The sequence below is a fragment of the Fukomys damarensis genome, unplaced genomic scaffold (assembly GCF_012274545.1).
Source record: "Fukomys damarensis isolate Sample0158 unplaced genomic scaffold, DMR_v1.0_HiC HiC_scaffold_33, whole genome shotgun sequence".
Taxonomy (NCBI): Eukaryota; Metazoa; Chordata; class Mammalia; order Rodentia; family Bathyergidae; genus Fukomys; species Fukomys damarensis.
In genome coordinates, this window is record NW_022900945.1 from 5,544,675 (window position 1) to 5,569,723 (window position 25,049).

Below are 25,049 nucleotides of genomic sequence, written 5' to 3' on the forward strand. Positions count from 1 at the left end.
ATTGACTTTTTGGAGAAGCTTTCTGCTGTTGGTTTTCCACCACTCCCTTCCACCATAATGTTTCTTCCTTGGAGCCAACTAACCATGGATCAAACCTCCTGAAACCATGAGCCAAATTAGATCTCTCCTTTAATTTGTGGGCATTGTGTGCTGTGTCCCAGGGATGGGAAAGCCAATTACTACAGTGGTTAACACTACAGAATATGTGTAAGGGATCAGAGCAAGCTTCACGGAGGAGGTGTCACCTAAACTCATTGTTAGACAATTCTTTGGGGAAATATATATACAAAGTCCATCAAAAACTGTATATACCCTTCAAGAAAAAAACCATAATATTTTAATAGTAAGTTTATTTAGACATCATCAGATTAATACAAGTTATCTTTGGCCTCTACAATTACATGAGGTACTAAAAGTAGTGGCCATTAGCTTCTAGACACTTATTATTTTTCTTTTCCTGAAGTGTGTGCCAGATTTTTTTTGACAGACTCTGAAGAATGCCCTTGAGACAGAGCAGTATGTCCAGAATCCTGCCTTTGAAGAGTTTATAAGCTGAGACAGAGTGGGCATTCCAGTGCAGACAAGGTATGATACCTCTGGAATTTAGAAGTCAGTAAGAGATGATATAAAAGTGGAATGCATTGCATGGAGAATGTTGTATGCAAAAATAAAACAAAACAAAACAAAAGTTCAGAGGCAGATGAAGTTTATTGCGGTTTGCAATGGCGGGAGACCGTTTCAGGCATGGGTTACAGTTGGAGGGCAGGCTTGAGGGTGAGGCTGTCCCAGGTGTATTTGAGTTAGAGTCTTGTGCTGTGGACAAAGAAAAGCCATATGGGTAAGTGAAGGATCATAGGTTTTATAGTTTTGAGGGTTGAATGGAAGGTTGGGTCCACGTGTAGTTTTAGGTGGCTGGATATAGAACTATTGTTTGTCAGATCCTATTTTAGACACTCCTGACAAATTAGTGAGACATGGTCCCCTTCTCTCAGAAATTTCTTCTGTGGTGATTAAATAAATAATTACAAAGATATGAAAACATACAATAAGTCCACATCGAGGGCAGAAGGCACAAAGTAAGGAGTAACTTAGTGGAAATCAGTAAGTCTTCATTCATAATGGAAAAAGAAAGTTTTTGGAAGGTGTGGGGAAGAGTATTGTTAAAAGAAGTTTCTCGACAGGGGCAGCAGTGTGAGATGAAGGATACTCGGGTTCTGTCAGATTCTTCTTATTTCTTGCCTCTTTGCTTCTTATTGGAGTAAATATATTCCTCCAATCTAGATTTGGACTTATGGTGGAAGTGAAGATCCTGGTTCAGTTTCCAGTCTCAGCTGGGTCAAGTTTGTTGAACGTCAGAAGTCTTTGTGTCACAGTGCTAATTGCTCACCCAGCTTTAATGATGTAATCTTTTGCTTCTCTTGGCCGTGTAATTCTACCTCAGATTCCTCATGTGAAGAAGAAGGTATAGAAGGCAAAATTCACATTTTCCTATGTTCCATAAACACTTTAACCACCCTTTAGTTTGGACTGAAGGATTTAGTTCTGCTCTGAGCTGACACAGCTTTGAATGGAAATGCTTCATTTCCAGAGCTTCCCACAAAGTTATTTGCTGTTCTTTTGGTCGGGGGCTCTCCTTATCGCCTGTCTCAGAGCTCTGCAGTGTCTTGCATTTTGAGGTAAGAAGCCTTAAGGGAGACAATGCGGATGTTTGGAATTTCAATTGAGTCAGCATCCCAAGGGACACAAGGAACTAGAAATGACCATCTCCCCATTTCCACCTGCCAGAAACTAGGAGTCCACAGGACCGTCTCCCCAAGTCATGAATATGATGAATAGCTTTTTGCTCACTAGGCAGTTATCTTCTTGGAGTAATTCAGAAGATACTTTCTAAATGGAAAGCTCTAATTTGAGTTCAGAAAGCACGTAAGCATATTGAAGTCTTCATGTATATAATGTATTTGTTTCAGTGAGTTCTTTCAGTTTTGCTTGAATCCAAGGAATTAACCTGATGGCAGAGTTTAAGTCGTGCAAAATAGGTGCATGTTGAATTGTGACAGAAACAGATACTGAGGCAGAGTCAGCTTGTGTTGCCATAACAAACTTATACAGGGCAGAGGATGTTATTTTCTCAGTTTTGGACTCTGGAAGTCTGCAATCTGAATGCCACCATGCTAGGGTTCTGACAGGGACTCTTTCCATACCTCACTTTCATGATTTCACTTCATCACAATCACCTCCTCAAAGCTGTCTTCAAATATAGTCACATTTGGTGTCACAGTTTCAACATATGACCTTGGGAAGACACAAATCAGTCCACGGCATGGAGATTACCTTGTGTCTTAGTTTCTTTCTTGTTGCTGGGACAAAATACTCAATATCCATGAGTTAAAAAAAGAAATTTATTTTAGCTCACAGTTTGTAGAGGTTTCATTCCATAGCCAGCTGGTTCCAAGGCAAAGCAGCATGGCAGGGTAGAAACAGTCCGTGGCAGTGTAGGCAGGAGGCTACAAGCAGCAGCCCTCTTCTCCTTTCCCTTTTATTCCATCAGGCTACAAACCCATTGGTTATTGCCACCCATACACAGGATGGACCTTACCTCCATCCAGACTCAGAACAGTGCTAAGTCAAGCAATGAACTAATCCAGTGTTTTACACCTTAATATCAATCACCCGTGATCTAGCAACTCCACAAAGCTCCATCTATGAATGCATGATGCTTTGTGGGAACAGCGTGGTAAAGCCATAGCACTTTGTTAGGAGGTTATTAATTATTAAAGAGTGCTTGGGGTCACCATTGTTGGAGAGTAGAAGACTAAGAAGCGGGACTGAAAAGAGGGAGAAGACTGGCTGTAAGGCACCCTCACTGAAGGCCTTGGGAGACTCTCCAAGGAGCACTGAAGCTGCAGAAGTTCTTTCAGACTTATTCCAAGTTGCAGTCTTTTTATCATCATGTGAACCAGTCATTGCATATGAGCTGCCCTTAATGAGAGTTTTACTATCTTCTCCCTGATGGTTTCTTTGTATGTTCAAGATGCATAGACAGATGTCTAAGCTTTTTCTATTATTCCATAGGAATGTGGATAACTTTTTCCAGATTCTTGGTGTGGATTAGGTTTTATGAGTCATTGTGCATGGCAGCGGGTGGGGGAGAATCCAAACAAAAAGTCATGCTTCTGAAGTCAACCTAGGGACAAGACATTCAAAATCTTTTTTTGTGTGTGAAAATGCAGAATGTACCCACATCTAAAATATCCATTTCTTTGGGTGATTAAGCTTCTAATTAACCATCTCACCAACCTTTATATTCTAAATCCTGATTGGCTGGCAGTGTTAGGTATATCGACCATTTCAGTTCCTTGCCTCTCATCTAGAAATGATTTTCATTGAGAAAATATTTCCAGTACCTTTACCTTCCCCCGTTTAGCTACTACAACCCGTTTGGCTTTTAGCTTAGCTTAATTTCACGGAGTTAAAACTTCATGTAGTGATCTTCTTCACACTCTGTTCTGTGTCTTTTCATGCAGTGCCCTTGAATGTAATCACCTGAATGTCAGCAGTGTAGTTGGTCTGTGCAAATGTAAGTCCCATGAACCAGGCTTGCTGAATTCACACTACATCATTTATCACACTACTGACACATAGCATTCAAATATTATTTGTTGGATGAGGATGAATGAATGTTAACAAGGTAAAGGATTAGTTAGATATTTTGGGGTCATCTGGTCTTTATGAGCTGGAGTCCACAGTGTTTTTGTCTGTATACAAACATGGGTCATTTTAATAGCTCCTTTTAAGAGATTATTGCCTAGAATATTCATTGTCATATTTTCCCTCAGAACTTCATTTTGGGGGAATACATCTCAGGTCTCTCTTCCTGGCATACATTAGCATTAATTTGTATCATGAAAATAGAAGTGATTTTAATTTGTTCTTCGTAGCCTCTGACAACCTGTGAGGAGGTTCTCACAGGGAGATGTGCACATCAAAATTCATATCCCTTTACTGAAGAGCAGTGCTTTATCAAGGGGACTTTCCATCCTTGATGCAAAAGGAGACACATTTACCTTACCAGTTGGAGGAACTAAGTCCCTCTTGCTTTTCAGAATATTCATAGCTAGATCACTCGAATGTCCGATATTCTTTTTCTATTTCAAAATTAAAAGAAGCATAGCCTCAATAACTCATTGAGATCATCCAAGGAAGTTGTGTTATTAATTACCCTAGGAGAGAGTATATCTACTTTTGTGAATATCAGCCTTGAGGCTTCAGTAAGTCATTGAAAATGTGTACCGTGGCTACTTGTATTCCTGTCTTGCTCCCCTCAGGCACTAGTTATTGATGATATTTATTACTACTAAACTTAAAGCTACTTTAGGATCCTTCTCACCATAGTATTTAAAGGAGATGCTGTCACTTACCATGTCAATATGTGACACAAAACTTCCTTTCCATTCTTATTCTAAGAGAAAACACGATTTAATTGGGTGAAACTTTAGGAACCCATCAGAAAAATAATGGACTCAAGAGATAGTGTGACTCCATAGCTAGATGGATCAAACACATCTATACTTGAATTCCATCACCAAGGCGTTTGTTCAGTTGATATTTACAAAATCCCTATGGCATAAGCAAATCAGACATTTTCTACCACTGTACTCTTTCAGAAAGCAAGACTGAGAGAAGATAAGGGACTCACTAATAAGAAGTAATAATAGAAGCCAATAAATAGAAATAGAAGAAACTAATAAATAGAAAATAATCTATCTTCCAATTCCAAGTTATTTTCATTTTAATTAGAACCACAGTGCATTTAGTAATTTAGAAATTTATATATATATAACACATGGAAGACATTTCCTAAGGTTAAAAGACATAATGTGGCAAGCTTCCCTTTCCCTGATAAGCTACCAATTAAAAGCCTCATTCTCAAATGAACTTTATTCAAGACAACTGAAAAGGTCTTCTGACTCAGAGAGGAACACTGGTTGTTTTCCAGAGCTATTGTCAAAATATTGGCTGATTATTATCTTTCTGGCAAACACGCTGCTTCAAAGCTCCTCCGTGAAGCACGAAAGCAGAAAACGTGGCCCTGCTTACTTGGCACAGTCATTTCCCGTAGCGGGGAGATGAAGGTGAATCCCGGTCCAGGTTGCCCTGCTCTGTGCCCCACACGTCACCCTCACCCTCTGTGGAGGTTCAGCACCAATGGGTCTGTTGTGCCCAGATCGCGATGTCCCCAAAGGCCACCAAGGAGTTGAGTCCGATGTAAATACACGAGGAGTTTATTATAAGCCCGAGCCTGGATTCTTGGGCTTCACCGGTGCAGCGGTGCAGTGATAGAGCCCTGACTAACTTCCAGACCCTCCTCTTATAGGGTATAGGGGTCTTGAAATTTTCCTTCTTTCTTATTGGTTATATTCTATACCTTAAAACTATTGGATGTTGCTGGGGAACTTGCGAAAGCGGCCAGGCAAAAGCCGGAAGGGGCTAGAATCTGAGGGGGCAGTTTCAGTGGAAGGTCAGCGTGTTCCTTTAGCCCTTCCTCTAATCTGTACATTCTGCTTTTCTTCTCTCTTGCAAAGTTATGTTTTCCTTTCCTACCCATCTGGTTGTGCTTTTTCTAGACTAAGCAAATTCTTTCAGCCTAAGTTCACCCACGGGTCAGACTCTACACAAGATGGTCTCCTTTTTCAAAATAGAGTAACTTTGGTCTCTACAGGTCTGTCTGCTGGGCTTCTTTGTGTGGGTTGCAGAGCCTGGATTATTTTATCATGGGGCAAAATAAGTGTATATGAATCCAGGGACTGAGAAGTATGGATCAGAGAATGAGGTTTCCAAAATAAATTTGTGCTTGTGCTCGTGCGTGTGTGTGTGTGTGTGTGTGTGTGTGTGTGATTGGAACTGAATGACCTCAAAACAAAGCACGATGTTAACTAAATCTAGAAAGTTTTCTCAAATTACATGTGGCACATGCGAGTTATTAGTTTAGAAAAGCAAATATAAAATCACTCAAGAATAACCAAACTAAAATTTTATCAATAATACAGAACTGTATGTATCCAATATTAAAACCAGATATACAGAGTAATTAATTAAAGGTGTCATTATTTTAGGTACATTGAACAATGGAAAATATCCAGACCAATGAATGTGAAAAACCAAACAGTCCTATTTAAAAACAGAAATAACAAAATAATAAAAGCATAAAATATATAATAAGGTCCGAATTTTACTTGCACTTTTATCAGTCAAGTCTTTCACCAGCTTTGGTTTCGTGATAAGGACCTACTCTGAATAATCTCTCCTTCAGTTTCCTAAGATTGATAACTTTAATCTTCAGCCTCAGTACTACTCAGACAAAGCTGATTCTGATGCAAGTCTGTAGAACATCAGGATTCTTGGGCTCCAGATGTTAGAGCCAGGCTTGGCAAAACCTAGTGTAGGCTGCATTTAGACTGGGCACTGAGAGATATTAAATGGATTACTGTTTTATCGCATCTGTTACCTTTGATGTAATAAAACTGTAAATGAAAGTGCCTATGACAATGTCTCATTTTCTGTACCTGCTGTTACTGAGAGATTAATGATTCATAGCATAATAGCCAGTATACAAAATGATACATAAGAAACATCAGCTGTTGTTTATTTTTTCTTTCCTCCATACTCTGCAAGAATATGAAACACTTTTTTCCTCTTGTATTTGCAAAGGCTGCACAGAACTTTTTGGTTTTCTAGGATTTCTAACATGTCGCACTATCAATATTACATGGTAGTTTTGCAAAAAACAAAGTGGGGAATGCATGGATAAAGAGTTTATGAGATAAGGACATGAAATTTGAATTTTGTTCCAAGGATCTATTCAGACTCTGATCATGAAGTAGGTATTATCACACAGTAGAATATGCATGTACTTTGAAATCAGGAATAGCTACTGATCTAAAAAGAAATGGTTTGGATCATCAAATGTAACTCATGGAACTCAGATATATTCATGATGAACTTTCCAGTAACAAGAAAGGAAATGAGTGATAGCAAAACATCAATGATGTGTTTCTTTGTCTTTTGGAAAGCTTTGAGATGACCAATACAGTTCCCTAGGTCCTTAGAATCTATTTTGGTTTTGATTAAATGTGAGAGACTCTAAGTAAGACATTGCCTGTTATAGAAAGAGTCATTTTTGCTACAGAACAGCTTCATTCTAGTTATGCTTCATTAATGATAATAGTTATGTGACATCTTCCAGTGGGCTATGCCCCACATAGCAGTTAATTTCTAGGTTATATACAATAAACAATCTAGATAGAGCAGATACATCTGACTAAAAGATTCCACATAGAAGGGCTGTGTGTGTGTGTGTGTATGTGTGTGTGTTTGTGGTTTTCTGCTAGTAAATTTAGAAAGAGACTTTAAGCAAAGCATCATGTCCTTTCCCAGGTATCCCTGGTAAAGAAAAAAATATTACACAATAGCATGAGCTTGGTGTTGGATTTTTCTTTCCCATGAGTTAAGACCCTTACTTCATTACTTGCCTATTAATTGTGATTATTCTGGTTGATATTAGTCAATTTGCAATTAGTGGTAAGGCCTCTGGTATCCATCATGCAAATTACTATTTTTCTCTTCTTTCTTGGGTAAACAGTGAGAATAACAAAATGTACTTGCTAAGTGTTATTCTCAAGGATATCACACCAAGAACTGTGTGCACCTTTCCCAGAAATATACCTTTCACTTCACTGTAACAAATAAAACAACACAAGAAGGAGAACAGCTTCTGTGAGAATTTCTTTACTCAGAAAAAGGGTACCAGTTCAGTTTCAATTCTGATGAATTCTAATGAAAACCATACCTATTGAAAATAAAACAATAGAGTTGTATTTCAATACTCTCACTGGCATTTATTTCTAACCCACGATAAACATCTTTTAAAAAGCCAGAATAGGATTTATCTTCAGATGTAAAAATTTTCAGAGTATTGCAAAGCAACAATAAAAACTGTGATTCTTCTGGAGTTCCTTGCAGAGCTGACATTGAGGCAAATAAGTAGCAGAAAATAAGAACGGACAGGTGCCCCGAGGCCTGGATTACCCCTAGGGAGAATACGGAATACTTGCTAAGTGTCTAACATTTTAAAAACACTTCAGCCAACATAGTGGAATATAAATTTATATTATTTATTTGCCTCCCATAAGCAGAGTCCGAAGTAGGATTAGACCACTAAGAAATCTGTTAGTGAGACTATGTCTAAGGAAAAAACGGACCAGATGTAGAGGCCTTGAAGAGAGGTGTTGGTTGACCTGTTGTGAAACATCTGACTTTGCACCAGAAAGAATGGAAGAGCACTTTGCTACTAAGTATTGATTTCCTGTGCTAAAATAAAGCTCATGATTCCAAGGCCGTGTTTTGCTTATATTTTAATACTTTATTTCCATAGCCTCTACTTTAGACTTTCCACAGGGTTGTTTCTTATCAAATGTTGAACTGAATAAAGATTCTACCTTTGGGCGTTGTGCACGCTGACCTATCTGTGCATTCTTTGTAGACTAGCTTTTCTCTGGAGAGAGTACAGTATGTTTCAGCATTTATGTGAATTGTTGCCAACAATAGCCAGAAATAAATTAAATCACAAATAAAATTCCTTCTATGATTTAGACACAAATGGAGACATTAAATATGAAAACAACGAGGGATTCATATACAATTCAGATATGATTCGGGGAAAAGTATAACAGGATTTTGTTTTTTGAGATCATAATCTAGAAACTTATATGAACACCCAGGAAAGCACTCAGTGCCTGATGACTGTGATATTCCTGATGCTGGTTTAGAAAAAAAAAAAAAATCTGGAAGTCCCAAGTTTCTTGTTACCCTGGCAACCACAGGTAGAGCGCAACAGTGATGGAGTTGACTCACTAAAATCCCTTCTTAAATCCTCTCACAGAGTTAATGCTTTAAGCTTATCCAGTCTACCTCTGGAACGCTTGTTCCTCCAGAAGACTTAGAGGAGCCCTTTGATTGGGATCTGAAATGATTTTTCCGGATCACCAATGAACCTTTATTAAACCTGATCCTTTGAACACTCATCAAACTAAAGATTGTGCTTCCTTTAACAATGGCAAATCACAGCTTCCAAATCAGATTTTGGATATTTGTGGCTGATAGATGTGGTACACAGAAATAGAATCCCCCAAGATTTCAGCCAAAGAGAGATTCGCTTGGCCTTGGTATTTATATTTAGTAATTACTAAGATTGATATATCTGCTGCCCAATAAAAACAAGCAAAACAGTCCATTGAGTGTTACTCCAAACTCACCGTATTTACTAATATCCAAATGTCATCTCCAAAGCTATCCTTTTCCAACTGTACAGACCTTGAACAAATGGGGCACATTGTTTTGCCTAGAACTAAAACTGTGCAGTGTTCAGCTGCCCAACACGTTTACTGTCCAATGTATCCTCATGGGGTGAAGGGACAAGGCAGAGCCTAGAGTTTCTTTGTTAAGGGCACTGAACCTATTTGTGAGGGCTCTGTTCTCATGATTCAATCCCCTACCAAAGGCTGCCCTCTTGAGTGCCATCGCTTTTATGATTAAGTGTTAAGAATATGAATTCAGGAGGACAGTCATTCAGAGCACGATAAAATAAATAAAATGTACAATCAACTGAAGTAGGTCATTCAGGATAAAAAACAGATGTGATGGGAAGATGGACATTTAGTTGTAGCCCTTCACACTATCTGTACCTTACTATCTGAGATGCCCTGAAATTACTTAAATTGGATGTGCTGGTTCATACCTGTCATCCCAGCACTCAAGAGACTGAGGCAGGAAGATCTCAAGTTTGCAGTCAGCCTGGACTACATAGTGAGACTCTGACTACTTGGCCACTATTCCCATTAAATAAACGTATCAGGAAGACAGGGATCGAACTATCTCTGAATGCAAAATTATGCCCAGATGCTTAACAGCTGGCATATAAAAAGCGTTTTACTAAAAATCTTGAGTTATAAAGGATGCTGGAGGCCATAGTATTTTTCTTAGGTTGAGTTAGTATTTGCTAAGGGAAACAGAACTCATACCACATGCTTTAAATAATAAGGGATTTAATACATGGAACAATATATGTATGGTAGTTCTGGTGGAGTGAAGGTGTGAGAACCAAAGTAGACTTTTCAGAAAATCCAGAAGAGAGTGGCTTGCAAAGAAGTTGCTGTCAGTCTCAGTTCCTTGGAAAATCTATCTGGGTATCTTGGGAAAGCGTAGTTGGTACTTGCTGACAAAATCTGACATCTGCTGTCTGTCTGACCATGTGTCTGCCCTTTGCTGCTACTGAAAAACAATGACTGTTCCTTTCCTTCTGCCTCCCCAAAGCCAACACTACCCAGCAAAATTCTCCAACATTATCCAAGCAACATTCTCTGAGAGCCTTTAACCAGCGCAGTGCAGGGCAACTTGGAAGGGTGAGTGTGGCGTCATCTTCCAACATTGTCTGGCAGCTACGCGAGGAGTTTTACTCCCAGGCTCTTTCAAAGACAGCTTCACAACACCTTCTGCCTCCTCTCTCCTCCAGCATGCAAATTTTAGGAGCCACTTTTCTTCACTCTGTCCCTCACAAACACACATTTCCTTGTACTGTTGTTCAGTGTGAATATCAGACACCATCTTTGTATTTGCTACTTTTTATTTAATTCAACTGTGTTTGACATCTCTTAGTGAACTACATCTCTAATACTGTATTCATCTCTCTTGAATAATTACTTAGGATAATACAATAATTGTACATAGTATGATTTACAAAACATGGTGAATATTTATTTATTTATGGTATCGGTGCTTGAACTTGGGTCCTTGTGCTTGCAAGGCAGGTGGCAGCACTACTGAGCTAAATCCACAGACTCATGGTGAATATTTAACAAAAGTTTGAAAATTTTCTATAGTAAAAGACACTGTCATTAATTTTCCTCAGAATAACCCAACCTTGAACACGTCCCATTTCTCTTGCCACTTCCTGAAGCAGATCTAAAAATCTTGCTTTTTGAGTGCCCTGTCTGTGTCTGCCTCTAGTTTCTGAATTGATTCAAAGAGTTTGCAGCAATTTCTCCTGAATAGAAACCTTATAATATGTCGTCTCAACCTTATTCACCGAATCTGCTCTGGCTCTTCCACAAAGTCAAAAAGGTGCAGAAAAATAAATGTTTTGAATGGATTCAGGACATTGAGGCAGCCATGATAGCACAACTAAAATCATGATAAAAAGGACCTCCAGCTCTGCTTCAGAAAGTGACAAGCACAGTGGAATTAGGGTGTACTGGTGTTCAAACTTGAAAGAGAAATGGCAATGTGTCTTTTACTTTTTTTTAAGCGTTCACTGTATCATGTGAACACATCTCATATGTAATTTTTCTAAGAGTACTTACACCATTTTATACTTATGTCAGAAATGTGTGAGATATCTGGGTATTCCAGATCTTCAGAGTTGATGATTCTGAATTTTTATTTATTGATCAAAATTTACGAGTGCTCAAGGTACAGAATAAACACAAAAAACCAGTGTTTCCTGTATATAAATAATGAACCCATCAAGAAAGAAATTAGAGAAAATAATGTCATTCATAATAGTTTCTAAAATTTTAATATATCAAAATTAACCTTACCAAGAAAATGAAAGACCTTCATAATGAAAATTACAGTATTGTAAATAAAGAAATCTAAGAAAGAATAAAAAAACTGGAAAGATATCCCTGTTCCTGGATAGGTAGAACCAACATTGTCCAAATGGCCCTATCACCAAAACTGGTAATCTGATAAATAAATGAATAAATATATAAATATGTATACTTATTATATATATTTGATGTGGTTGCAAGCCAAAAGTCCAACAGCATTCTTCATAGAACTAAATAAAAACCTTAAAATTTATATGGAACCAGAAGAGACCCAGAATAGCAAAACAATTTTGGACAACAAGAGCAAATGTGATTATAAATAGTTGTTTAAAAATGTTGCTATATAATTTTAAAAAAATAATATTTGTCTTGAATTTGAATCCTATAACCTTCCTACATCACCCCTATTAGATTTAGTATTTTTGTGGTTTCACTGAGATTTTTATGGACACTGTATGTTATGTTCAAGAGAGTTTTCTTTCAAGTCTATAATACTTTTAATTTTTTTCATGCTGTGCTGCACTGGCAAGAACCCTCAGTACAGTGCTGAATAGAAGTGGTGAGAAAGGATTTTTTTTTCTCACCTCAGGAAAAATATGCATAGTTGTTTAGTCTTTTATCATTTAGTTTGGTACCAGCTTTATTGCCGGTCTTGTATCAGGTTTAAGGAGATTCTATTCACATTTTTCTATGTATATTTACATGATTGGTCACTGAATTATATAATGGAGGCCCTGATTGATAGAACAAAAAAAAGAGGAATTTGCCCCTTTTTACTTCCTGACTACTTGACTTAAGACATTGATCTTCTCCTCCTTGAACTGGGGTTTATGTTCTCAGTTACATTGGTTCCCAGGCCTTTGGACTTAGACTCAGATTATTCCATTGTATTTCCTGGGTCTCCAGTTTGGAGTTAAAGGGGTAGAGGGGTTCCTGAGCTTTCATAATTAGGTTAAATCATTCCTCATAATCTCCCCTCATCTCCCCTATCCTCTATAAAGACAGACAGAGCACTTATAAGTGTGTATCTATAATCTATTGCTTGTTTATTGGATTTGGTTTTCTGGAGAACCCTGACTATACCATGAGCTTGTATTTAAGGTATCTTGTAAAAGCAATACTTAAACTTTAGTATTACCTTTGTATCTACCTTGCTACTGTATATCTATTAACTGGATTGTATAGTCCAGTTTCCTTTACTATTTCCATTTATATATTGAATATAAAACCACAATTTAACATCCATTTTCTTATTATCTGGTTTGATTTTTGTTCAATTTCTCTTCCTTTTCTGCCTCTCTCCCTCTCCCTCTCCCCTCTCTCTCTCTTCTGAGACAGGGTCTTGCTGTGCAGTTGAAGTTGGCCTTGAATTCACAGCAGTTCTTCTGCCTCAGGCCCCTGAGTTCAGCCTCCTGGGATGCGATGACAGGCACGCTCCACCATGCCCAGATTCTGCCTTCATTTCTAATTGATTTTTTTTCAGAATTTGATTTTATTTCACCTATTGGCTTACTAAATATATAACCCTTTCTTTTTGTTTGTTGCATTTTGCTAGTTGTTTTAAAGATTATATGCAGCAGTTCTTCTGCCTCAGGCCCCTGAGTTCAGCCTCCTGGGATGCGATGACAGGCACGCTCCACCATGCCCAGATTCTGCCTTCATTTCTAATTGATTTTTTTTCAGAATTTGATTTTATTTCACCTATTGGCTTACTAAATATATAACCCTTTCTTTTTGTTTGTTGCATTTTGCTAGTTGTTTTAAAGATTATATGCGCAAAAAAAAAATATAATCTTAATATTTCACGGTCCATCATGAAGTAATACTATCTATTAACGTTTTTGAAGAATAGAGGCCCTGTGTCCTTTAGAATCTTTTTCAATTTTAATTTTTCTGGCATTTCCACGTGATTTAAAACATTCTTATTCTAGTTCTGCCCACAAACCCAAGCCAGACAGCACTACACAATTCAAGTTTATTTCTATTCAGCCAGTTCATTGAGGTGCTTGCAGTTGGTATTTGCTAGGATCTGTTCTTGTATCTTCCCTGTATAAAAAGAACATCCCCTGAGCAGAATATCAAGCATTATTGTAATTTAACAATTTAAGATTAAGTTAAAACTTTACATAGATTCTGGAGTCTGAGTTTTTAAGCCACTCAGTGAGGCCATGTGAGTTCACAGCTACTTATATAATTGTAAAAAAAAAAAATCTGCTTAGCACAATTTAAACTGCTAGAATTAACTACGATCAAAAATTACTTATGGACTAGAATTATTTAGATCTGAAATGTTCACCAAAAGTCTCACATGTTCAGCGGTGGCACTTTTGGGGGGCAGTCAGGTCATAAAGTCACCAACCTCATCAGTGGTCCACTCAGTGATGGGTTCAGAGGCGAGTTGCTAGGGGGTGGTGGCCGGTGGGAGGAGGTGGGTGACTGAAAACATGACTTTGGAGCATCTCCCTCCCTCTCTCTCTCTCTCTGGCCCTCTCCCTGCCTTCTCTACTTCCTGGCTTTCAGATACTGGCAGCTTCTTCTGCCGTGCCCTGTTTCTGCAGTGGAGTCTGTTAAAATGGACTGAATCCTCTGAAACCATGAGCCAAACAAAGTCAGTTTTAAGTTGCACGCGTCAAGTATTTTTTCCTAGCCACCAAAAGGCCGACCCCTACATGGACAGTGCTTCCTGAAGGATCACAAAAGCCTGAAGTCAGCTGCCTCGCGAGGTCAGGAGCTCTAGTCTTTCCGTGTGATCTGTGCTGTCAACTTTGTTATTTTGTTTGTTCCTCAAAGATGTCAGCCCGATGCATACACAGTACTTATCACTCGTGAAGTCTTCATACATGGTGACTTATAAGACTGAATTGTACCAGATTACATGGGGTATATTTAAATCTGAAACCAGATGTGATTTTGTATAATACAAAAATAATTTCATCTAGGGGTGAGAAAATTTTGTCTACATTTTTCTAGTAGATTATCTACTCACATAGACAACAGTAGATTTTATATTTCAACAAAGCCTAACCGAAGTTCAGTTAGCCAAAAAATTGGCCCATTCATCAGGAAACATGCCTGAAGTGAGGGGCTGAGACTCAAGGGCTCTCATCAGGCCCTGGATTTTGACATCCACGAAAAAGAACAGCAGGCACAGGGAGTAGAGATGTGTTATTGTTGCTGTTGACAGAGAAGCCCCTGCTGTATTGGAAAGCAGGAATGGAAATGATGAACAAATCAACTCAGAGAGCAGGTGCTGACGCACAGCTTCCCATCAGATGGAACCTGTCCTTTCCTGCACGACTAGGAAATTGAGGACGGAGCACCTGGCAACATTACACAAAAACAAGATCTCTGAAAAGGAACATAGGGAGGCATAAAAGTGACAGATGAAGGGGTCACGACAGGGGGCCTCATCAAATGACTCCAAAACGGGCCTGATTGAAGGATCCAGGGTGACACCTCCTCCTGGCCCCAGTGGTCAGCCTCTGGTGACTGCTCCTCAGCTGCCTCCTGCGCAGAAGCAGCGTTGTAATGTACAGCTCTTTTTGCTGGACTAAAAAGGTTCTTTCTGTTTAAATGTGGAATTGAAAAGCCCTGAATTTCTAGCCACAGAAAAAAGGGAAAAACTAGGACTATGAAATTTATTTTAGGACATCATAATGCAGCATTTTTCTAACCCACAGAATTTTCCAGAAATGGTATTAGCCAACGGTTCTCAAAGCTTGATCTAAAAGCCTCTCAATAGCCCCCAAATACTTTAAGGGTCAAAACTGTTTACATAATAACCCCCAGGTGTTAGTTACTTTTTTAGCCTTAGTCTGAGCAGCCAGAAGCTACCGGAAGTGTGATGGCTAACAGGATGCACACATATAATCTAAAGTTTTCTAAGGTAGTAAGTATAGGGTACACATGTTCACCTTTTCAATTTGCTCTCAGTGCTTTTGTTTTGCTATCACTATGACCTGCAATTCCTGTATATTTCCCATAATACCTCTGTTTACTGTGATCTAATTAGTCATCATTTTAAAATTCCAGAATAAGCCATCAAATTTTATAAAAAGGCAATGGTTGCATTTTCTGAATTTAAAATTTGCTAATAAGGAGGTTAGAGAGAATTGGAAAGTAAATTTGCTGGTGTCACAAGGGCAATATGCTGCTTTTTTCTGCTCTTATTTTTGTGATCTTTTTTCTTCTGTTAGGACTGAGTATTCCCTTTCTATCTTCTGACAGTAAAAGCTATGATCATTTAATTTATACCTTTCTTCTTTTGTAATATAAACATTTAAAGATATCACTTCTTTTGAGCCTCTGATTTATATTATCCTATAAATCTTGATTCATATTCTTATCAGTAACATGCAAATATTTTTCTTTTGTGATTTTTTTGATGCATGATTTATTTAAAAAGATGTTGCTACTAAATATTGGGAGCACTCTGAATGCTTCTTTTTGGCAACTAACTTAACTTCATTGTCCATTATTGTATTTCAGATAATATATTGTGTAAGATTTCAACCTTTTGAAATTTATTACAACTTACTTTATAGTGTAACATACGTTCTCTTTGGTTATCATTCAGTACACATTTGAAAATGAATGTTCTGTGTTGTTTGCTGTCAAAGTGGTTGACAATGTTGATAATTGATAAGATATTGTGTTTTTTTATTGATCGGTCTGTAAAATGATTGATTTTACACTGTATTGATTTTACAATCAATACACTGTATTGATTGATTTTCAACCAGTCATCCATTCTGACGAAAAAAATCCCACATCTGTGCTATAATATTGTTGTTATATATTGTTGTAATGAATTTATAATACTTATTGGGGATTTTTGTGCTTCTGGTCATGAGGAATGTTTTCTGATACCTTTCTTTGTGACTTTTTTGTCTTTTTGAGTTTGGCTTTGTAATGTGTTTTTTAGAATTTGGGAGAAGCTAGATTCAAGTGAGTTGAAAAGTTTCATCTCTACTTTTATTTTCTAAAAGCAATTAGGTAAATTGCTGTTTTTTCTTAAAATTACACTATTTAATGTATGTATTTCTTCTCAGATGGTTTTAGTAAGCTGTGGCTTTGGGGAATTTGTCTGTTTTACCTAAGATTTTGAATTTTAATGAGTATAGTTTTCAATATTCTCTTAACTGCTTTAATGTCTGTGTGTTCTATAGTGACATTTTTTCTTTCATTCCTAATACCAATCATTTGTATCTTTCTCTCTCTCTCCCACTCCATATTTACTAGCTTCATTGATATTTTTCAAAGAATAAGCATATTAGTCATATTTTCATAGAAATAGAGACAGTGGGATATATCTATTTACTTACTTATTTGTAGGAACTGGATTACGTAACTTGGAGGCTTGGCAAGTTTAAAATATGATGGGGAAGCCCATATTCTGGAGAGTCAGAAAAGAGTTGCAATTCAGATCCCAAGACAGACCTGTAGACCAGTGTTGCATTGATATTTCAAAGCATCATGGAGTCCCTTGTGGATAACATGACAAAAAGATCTATCTTCATACACAGAGTTGCCCTGAACTCTCCTTCATGGATCAAAAGGACTACAACACACGGAGACAAATGGAGAAAATATTGGTAGTTAGAAAAATCCTGAAGCCATACTGTGAGACTACACTAATGTTTCCTTTGTATTTTTCATAAACTGGATGTTACATCAAGCAGGTACCTCTAGATGAATAAAATTTACCCTGAGTCACAGGTTCAGTTACGACAAGGAGAAATTCCTGGCCAGCCCCCTTGAAACTGTTACAGAAGCAAATATTTCCTTGGCCCTTCATGCCTCCCTTATCTCTTTATCTGCTCCGTACCCATCCTCTAACTTTTCTGCTTCCCTAAGGTAATTCCTTATTACAGGCTGCTGGTAAAATTAGGGCAGCTAGCTGAGACTTTCAAAGGTGATTATGAAGATTTCAATGTGCTACACATTTCAGGAAATTTTATTTTTTAAAAAAATATTAATTGGGATACAAAAAGTAATTACTAATATGAGAATTCCATGATGCGCACTGTGTAATAATATGAGCTAAATATAAATCTTTCTTCTGTTTCATTTCCAATATGTATGTGAGGACCCAGCATGCCCAGGTACACGCAGCTGACCCGCTGACCTGAAAACCCCATATGTCCATTCAAAAAACATTTTAAACCTCGAAAATGTATCATAATCTGAAGAAAATGTTAATAAAAATTTAGATTTATAGTATTTCCTTGGGGACTGTCCAGCTCTCAGTGAATCCACATATACCTTTAATAATGAAGGCAGAAGAGTAGAATAGGATGGGATAAGCTTATCTTAAGATCAGCACAATAGTAATGGGAACGTTCCTCAATATCGTGTGTAAACTGAGGGCTGATTCAGGAGAATGGAGTTCTCTGAGTCTGGCTCATAAGGAAAACACTGATGTGTAGGTGAATGTTCTGGTGTCAAAGAAATGTAAAATTTAGTTGTTTGAGACAACTTGCTTCTGTCTTTCTTTTCTTTGCCTCATAATGAATGGTTATTCTCTATAGAACATTTTGTTAACATGGTAAAGTATAAAAAAGAGCACTCACTTTCAAAGAAATCCCAGTTATATCATGGAGTTCTATATTAGATTCTACCCTGAAAAATCCTACTGAGGACCTATGATGAGACAACTGTTGTTCAGAAAGCTTAGCATCTGAACTTCATGTAATGATTGCAAACATTCTAATATTTCTAATATCTAATATTTCCTTTTTATCAAATGTAGAAATGCACATTCACAGAAGTTAAATGATTTGCAAAAGGTGTAGTAACCAGAGGGTAAAATGGATTGCCAAAAACTGGGATTAAAAAAAAAGTCTGTTTCTTCAAATTTCCTCACAATGAAGTAAATGGCTATACAAGGTATTACTATTGAAAGGGTAAAATGGGCCTTTAAAAATTGAATTAAACACCTAGACTCTCTCTCCATGGCTCCTCATCACTTTCCTCAGCTCAGATCGATGGGCAGAAACCTGGCATATCTGTTTGAAAGAAATGAGTAGGTCCTGCCCCAAGAGGTTGAGGTCCACTTTCATTTCCACAGGGAATGAAGGAGTCAAGCATGAGCAAGAGGTGAAACAACATGAAAGCTTCCTTATTTGTTGGCTCCGTGTCTTCTTTCCCCACAATGAAATCCCTTGCACCCCTTAGCAAGGTGAGATGAAGATCTGAGGCAAAGATCTCCTTGTCTCTTTCAGAGCTGGCTTTAAATAAATGCACTTTTTCCTTCCAACCATAACTGCCCCTTGTATTCTGGGAAGCGAGGGCAGAGGGCAGGGGGAAGCTCCTTTGACTCTGAATCATATACTCCTGTCAATTTACCTTTCACACCATTGCAATAGATGAAGGTAAACGGGAAAATCGATGCCACTTCTTAAAAATTACTCAGGTACCAGCCCTCCTCTCATAGTCTTCTGACAGGTTTTTACCAGCCCAGACTGTGAGCCCAATGTCCAAGGTAGTCAGAGACCACATAATCTCCAGCAGGAAAGGCCTGTATTCCTTTTCAACAGGAAGGAGTTATAGGAAGAGAGATCTCCACTCCCTCAGAATCCCATCAAGAATCTCGAGGATTACGTCTCTCAGGAGCAAAATGAGGTAGGACATTCTAGAAAAGTTTTGTTTCTTTGTACTAACATCACCAATATATGAATATCATTTTTTTTTTTTTGAAATGGCATCTTGCTACATAGTTCAGTCTGGCCTTGAACTTGTAGCAATCCTCCTGCCTCAGCCTTCCAAGTGCTGGGATTACAGGCGTGCGTTACCACAGCAGGCTCTCGAGTGTCTACCTCAACATGTTTTCTGAAATGACTAGAAAATTGATGATTGACAAGTAAAGTATGGTGTTTTATTGTGTATTTGTTTGGTATCTTAAGTTTCTAGTAAATTTTAAATATATTTCTATATGATAATTGAGTGTTGAGAAAGTATTTAAAAACTTTTCAGAACAAGGCTAATTGGTTAATTCACACAAATAATAAAAGTACTTTTGTGTAGTACTGGTTCTATTTTTATGTACATGTAATATTATTGAATTCTTTACATAAACTGTGTAGATAAATTATTTGTTATATAAATATGTAATTCATTATAAAATATTATAATTAATATATATTACTGTAGTGCAACATATGAAATACACATAATTTACAAAAGATACAAACTTTTCAATCAATTTATCCAACCAGTTGTGCAACCCAGGCCTGGGTGTAGGGGAAATCCCTGGCCCAAGACGCTGGTTAAGTGATGGAACCACACATAAAGCCGGGTGGCTGGGTCTGGAGTCCCACCTTTCACAACAGTGCTTTATTCAGCCTTGAAAGATGCTCATTTCCAGGTACATTAATTCTTCTAACCGAGTTATTTCATAAATGTATTAAACAACATCAAAAATTTGTACTCATGATGAAACGTTAACTTCCATAAGTATATGAAATAAGTTTGATTGAAAATGATGCTGGTGTACAGGATATAGTCTTTTATGTGATTTATAAGATTCAGATTGTATAAGAATGTGACCATCTAGATTAAGTATAGCATGTATGGGTTAGGAGGTAGCTCACTTTCCCATCAGAGCAACCTCATGATGGAGCTATTTTATTAGAGAGATATATTTAATTTTGTGTATCCTACTTTTAGAACAAGCAGAACTTTGTTCAGAAAATAGTCTTAATGATTAGGTCAATAAAGACTTAGTAATGAGAGAAGCAGGAATGATATTTGCAAAAAAAGAAAATAGGGTCCACCGTAGTTATCTATAAACATAAATATACACATACATACACATATATATGAAATCACATTTATCTACTATTTTGTGAAATCTATTATAAATGTGTTTCTTAGGATTCCTTTAAATTTTATGATGTTCAAATGATGAAAATGATTTATTTTTTTTAACGATCTACTTTTAAAATTGCTGTATCTCACCAGTTTTATCCTCAGGAAATTATTCCATAACCTCAGTTCAAATACACTTCTTACGATTTAATTTTTATAATTGTATTATTTATTTATTTTTTTCATTGAGTTTATTGGTACATTTTAGGTATACAGTACAGTTACATTCATCATTGGGATCTTGTACCTTTACATGGCAGGTCTTGGTTCTCATTTTTCCCCTTGTCCCTGCCCTCCCTTCACCGCCTCTTCTCCTCCCCGTTTACAAACACTTTATTTCCATTTTTTCATTTTCTCCTATTTTAATTGTATAATTTATATGTTCTTACTTTTAGGCATCAAAAATTCACTATAGTCCATAATGAAAGCTAATATAACCTAATCAATTTCTAATACTTCCACAATTTTTATAAGAATATTTTTCCAATGACTATGAATTTTAGGGTTTTATTGCCCTGTAATCAAAGAATAATGGACGTACATATGCTACTTCTGCAAATGAGGCTGTTTTTGTTGCCTGATTTGAAACATACTGTGAAAGTTTGGTAATTCATGCATTTACTGTTAAAGGTATATATAAAATTAAATCAACTTTGTCATCCAGATTAGTCTGAAGTTCTATATTCTTTATCTTGGTTTTAGTTTTCCTAACCAATTGCACTTATGCAAAACTATGTCCGAGGTCAAGGCGACTTTAAACCCAATTTCTTTTTAATTTGGTTCTTGAGATCAAATATAGAGCCTCCTGCATGCTGAGCATGTACTCAGAAACCTGAGCTGTACCAGTAGCCTAAGTTTAAACTTTTGAAGTGTTTGCTACGTGAAGACTAGCAAGGACATTTTCTGTCAAGGAAACAGATGTGGTCGTATAAAAAGTGTAAGTGTGGTCATTTTAACAATATTAACTCTTCAGTCCATGAATGCAGGGTATCTTTCCATTTGTTTAATCTCCTCTTCAGCTTCTTTCATCAGTGGTTGAGGATTTTCATTAAAGAGATCTTTCTTGGGTTAAAATTTATTTTTAGTCATTTTTGCTTTTTGTAGCTATTATAACTGGTATTGCTCTCTTGATTTCTCTTTGTAGAGAACTCACCATTATCATATAGAAACGGTGCTGATTTCTGTGTGTTATTTTGTATTTCACAACTATCCTTTATCTCCTATGTATTTACAACAAAAGTCAGTTAAAGACTTGCATGTAAGACCAAAGCTATGAAACTGCTTTTGAAAAAGCAGAGGGAAAGTATTTTAGGACAATGGATATAAACCCAAATGCCTATGTAACAACAACAAAAAAATTGAAAAATGAGGCTACATCAAATATAAAAGCTTCTATACAGCAAATGAAATAATCAACAGAGCAAAAGCTTACATAATGGATGATAATATTTTCAAAATAAACATCTGCTAAAGTCCCTGAGTTAATTCACTATTACTACCAAAGCTAGGGGCTGGGGGAACTAAAAATCTGAACAGACATTTCTCAAAAGTGGCATACAGCCATTAACAGAAGAATAAATGAATAAAATGTGGTATTTATACACTATAGAATGGTCCTCTGCCATACAGAAGAATAAATTTAAGTAATTTATAGGGCCAGACCTCAAATGGACACACCTCAAAGCCATAATGCTAAGTGAAGCAATCAGAAGAACAAACTTGAATTTTGCATGGTCTCTTTTATATGAGAAAACCAAAGAATAAATAAAAAGCAAAATAAAAGGTAGGTGATAGGGAATAGGGAGATATATCTTTTGTAGAAGGGATTGGGACCAAGAAATAGGGTGAAAGGGAGGGAAGAGAGGGAAGGGGAAAAGGGTAAGAAAAGAATTAAGAAGTATTAGGCACCTGTACTGATTCCCCAAGAGGAATAGAATAAGTACGCACTGCAAGTGTGCACCAGCAGAAAAATAAATTTTAAAAATGTAACTGGATAGTTTTTTGAGCATTCCACAAAAAAAATTGATATACACTAAAGAAAAGCCATGAATAGAAAAATCTGGTAATTTAAAGGAAGATGCATAAGAAGGCTAACAAATGTGTGAAAAAAACCCCAATGCCATTAACCATCAGAGAACTGTAAATCAAGTGCATAAAGAGATACTCGTTCTAAACCCTCCAAATTTTGGGTGTGGTCTCTTCTTAGTGCCTTAGGGTTTTAAAAAACCAATTTTGTCCAAGTTTCCTGGAAAGTGAAGGATTTTGTGTCAGTTAGAGTCCTCCATGAAGCAAAGGCCAGAATAGAATCAGTCATCTGAATGATTTATTGAAAACAGTGCCTGAAAAGATAAAGGGGGAGGCAGGAAGAGCAGAAGAGATTCATGCCCCGGCCTCTTCACTTCACTCCCTCTTACCTTGCTGTTTATACATATGCATCCATGTTTACACATGCATGTGCATCTGTACACACACACACACACATATATATGTATATTTGTTCTCCAGTTTAAAATATTATAACTTGCTTCATCCTAGCACTATGTGGAAGCAGCCAGATAAAAGCAGCAATTCTATACTGGCTGATGCAAAATAGTATAGGAATAAAGCCAGTTGTAATATTTTTAAACTGGTAGATTAAACTGAAGAGTCTAAAAATAAATGCCGGAATACACTAGAAATAGAATGGATGCGGCTTTGCTTTATTGGATAGTTTATTAACCTCCCCAAACTTCTAATTATACTTGTTTCTATTCACGTCTTATGTTTTCAGAGCCAGCCTATTACCTGTACACTTCATTCACTGATTGCAGGGATGGAAGAGGTCTAAATATACTCCCTTCTCTTTCCACGTGTTGAAAGATGCTTGGAATCGCACAAGCATGTCCCTGACATTTCCTCTCCTACCACCTGCTTTCTCTGGTCTCTCTCTCTCCAATCCTTGCCTCTGGGCATCTCTGACCTCTCTCAGGGATCAGGTCAGGCTTTGGCATCTCTAGGAAGCACTCCCACATGCTCTTTCTGGTTTGCTTTCCCATCTCATACGTGTGTCCACCATCCCATTCTCCCATGACGCTGGTGAATCTTTGAGTGCCCGAAAAGAAACCTTGTTTCGTTTATCACAGTATACAGGTGGCATGTTATGTTCTAAAGAACGTGGGAAGTGCTCAATAATTGTCCGTTGAATAAAAAAATTTCATTAGAATACAAGTGATCACAAGCACTTTTGATTTCACCCGGTCATTTTTGCTTGAAGGTGACTGAAAGAGAGAAGCAGGCCTTGAATAAGGTTGGGGGCGTCCTACAGACTGGTGCTGCCCCAGGCGTGAGGGAAAGTTTACAAAAAGGCCACCCCAAGGCTATAGAAAGTGAGCAGAATAGGAAACCTGAGGGTGAGTCGCTTGGTTGACAGCAGCTCACATTTTTTTTCCACAGAGATATGTGAGATTTTAACTCTTTTTGTTCAGTATTTTTTCACCTAAGCTTGAATAGATTGGTTGGATAAATAAGTTGTTTTTTCCAATCATTAATAAAAGCAAATGGCACTTATCTGCGCGAAACAAAAATGTTTCCCTGCAGACGAACCCTATGAAGAACATTAGTTAAATCCAGGAGCAAAGAAATCAATATAGACTGTGAAGAGGGATTTAAAGGTCCGTGTTGTCTCCGGGTTTTTGTTGGAATTTTTTTTTTTTTTTTTTTTTTTTTTTTTTTTTTTTTTTTTTTTTTTTTTTTTTTTTTTTTTTTTTTTTTTTTTTTTTTTTTTTTTTTTTTTTTTTTTTTTTTTTTTTGCGGGGAGTGGTAGAGGAGTGTTGCTGGCTGCATCATTTCTGTCAACAGAGACTATAGGACTGGACTGATTTGCGAGGTTGTCCTAGTTTCCCTTCTCTGGGACACTCAGCCACCTCTGAGGAGGTCCCTAAACCCTCTTGCTTCTGTTGTCCCGGTCTTCAGGGACACAGCCAAGCTGAAAGAGGGCTGCGTGATGAACACTGTATCCCCGCCTTCTGTGTTGTTGTGCTTAAACCACCACTGAAGGCAACCTTAATAAAATTAACGATGAGAACTATGACATGCTAGAGATTTTATAAACAAGCTGATTCGGAGTGAAATTTATGAATACACCTCTTTTGTTTGTTAAATTTACAGTGAGCTTGAGATACCTATGGAAAAACCCATAGTAACAGCAAAAACTAGAAAGCTTTCCTTTAAGCTTGGAGACGTCACCCTTTGCCTTACAGTCTCCAGTGGCTTTGCACCAAAAATAGGATATGCTTTAAATGTTGTCCAAGTCTAAAGGAATTCATGCAGTTGAGAAGCAGCCCATTCTTACCTGGCTGCCCAGCCCAGCTATGTGTCTTCTGTACACACTAAGGCCCTTTCTTCCACAGGGCCTTGGCATATGCTCCTCAGGTGTCTGCTTCCTCTTCATCCAGGTGCCAGCCCAGATGCCATCTTCTGCAAAGATGCTCTGACAATCTTTGAAAGTAGATCCCTCCCCACCTTGATCCATTTCTGTTC